The sequence below is a fragment of the Tamandua tetradactyla genome, chromosome 6, assembly GCF_023851605.1.
Source record: "Tamandua tetradactyla isolate mTamTet1 chromosome 6, mTamTet1.pri, whole genome shotgun sequence".
NCBI classification, from domain to species: Eukaryota; Metazoa; Chordata; class Mammalia; order Pilosa; family Myrmecophagidae; genus Tamandua; species Tamandua tetradactyla.
The window spans coordinates 91,020,295-91,022,351 of record NC_135332.1 but is presented as its reverse complement, the minus strand read 5'-3'; the positions used below and the strand labels follow the sequence as shown (position 1 = coordinate 91,022,351).

General features: G+C 38.4%; 1 pseudogene; it reads left to right on the top strand.

Annotated features, from left to right (window-relative positions):
- The first annotated feature begins 1,211 nt into the window (after positions 1–1,211).
- LOC143686747 (FUN14 domain-containing protein 1 pseudogene) lies at positions 1,212–1,802 on the top strand (annotated as a pseudogene).
- Positions 1,803–2,057: the final 255 nt, after the last annotated feature.

Below are 2,057 nucleotides of genomic sequence, written 5' to 3'. Positions count from 1 at the left end.
AAAAATAATAAAATAAAAAAATGCTTTAAAAAAAAAAAAAGCTACAGTACTTAAAATAGTATAGTACTGCCAAAAGGACAGACAAACTTATAGACTAGAATTAAAGTTCAGAAGAAACACTCATATCTATGGCAAGTTGAGTTTTAACAAAGGTGTAAAACTTGCTCATTAGAAAAGAATAGTTTTATCAACAAATGGTGCTGGGAAAACTGACTACTCATTACCAAAGAATGACAGTGGAAACTGATCTTACACAACATACAAAGATCAGTTCAAAATAAATCAAAAACCTAAATTTAAGAGCTAAAAGTATAGAACCCTTCAGAAGAAATCATAAGTAGATATCCTCAAGACCTTGTATTTGGCTATGGAGTTTAAGACTTTACTCCAAAACTATGAACAATGAAAGAAAAAAATATATAAATTGGACTCCATCAAAATGTAAACTTTTTTGTTTTAAAGAACATGATCAGGAAAGAGGAAAGGGGGCAGGCCACGGTGGCTCAGCAGGCAGAGTTCTCGCCTGCCATGCCGGAGACCCGGGTTCGATCCCCAGTGCCTGCCCATGCCAAAAAAAAAAAAAAGACAGCCTTCAGAATGGGAGAAAATATTTGGAAATAATACATCTGATAAGGGTTTGTTATCCAGAGTATATGAAAGTTCCTACAAGTCAGCAACAAAAAGATAAACAACCCAATTCAGAAATGAGCAAAGAACTTGAACAGACATTTCTTTAAAGAAGATATACAATGATCAAAAAGCACATGAAGGGCCACGGTGGCTCGCCAGACAACCCGGGTTCGATTCCCGGTGCCTGCCCATGTGAAAAAAAAAAAAAAGCACATGAAAAGATGCTCAACATCATTAGTTGAGAGGCAAACAAAAACCACAATGACCTACCACTTCACAACCCCTAGGATGGCTATCAATCTTTTTCTTTTTCTTTTTCTTTTTTTACATGAACAGGTACTGGGAAACGAACCCAGGTCTCCAGCAGACAGGGAAGAAATCTGCCACTGAGCCACCATTGCACCGCTCAGGATGGCTATTACTTTAAACATAGAAAACAATGTGTTGATGAGGATGTAATATCATTGGTATTCTAGTGCATTGTTGGTGAGAATGTGAGATGGTGCAGCAGTTGTAGAAACAGTCTTCTATTTCTCAAAAAGTGAAACTTGGCACCCTCAGAACCGGCCGCCGGTGAAATAATGGTGACCCAGATCTCCCCTTCCCAAGAATATGAAAGTGATGACAACTCTTCAGAAGTGTTGAATTTAACTGAGTATGCAAGAAGACACCACTGGTGGAATCAAGTGTTTGGCCACAGTTCCGGACGTACGGTAGAAAAATACTCAGTGGCCACTGTAATGGGTGGAGTGACTGGCTGGTGTGCGGGATTTTTGTTCCAGAAACTTGGAAAACTTGCAGCAACTGCAGTAGGTGGTGACTTTCTTCTCCTTCAGACTGCCAGTCACAGTGGCTATGTGCAGATCGACTGGGAGAGAGCTGGAAAAGATGTAAACAAAGCAAAAAGACAAACTGAGAAACGAGCAAATAAAGCAGCACCTGAAATCAACAATATAATTGAAGAAGCAACAGAACTTATCAAACAGAACATTGTGATAGCCAGTGGATTTGTGGGAGGCTTTTTTGCTAGCTTGCATCTTAAGGATCAACATTCTATTTTAGTGAATTCAACTGTTTTTACGAGGACAGAACCGGCAATATGGTGGTCTCTCAACAGTACGTGCCGCCACATTCTCCAAGGCAAGAAAAAACAACTAGCTGGACCATACTGAACTCACAACTTAGCTTTTTGCCTTCCGAAGCTTGACAAACTAGTATCTGCTGTAAATTAACCTGTATGGTATGTGCATAATAGTATTCCGGAACAAAACATGGCTTACTGTCATCATTTCTAGAAAATAGGCATTTGTTTAGAAATTAGCCTATAAAAATATCATTGGATGTAGATATGGAGAGAGAAAAAAATCTGTTTGTTGAACATATTCCCCAATAAAATATTGCCTTTTTATTTAAAAAAAGAAAGTGAA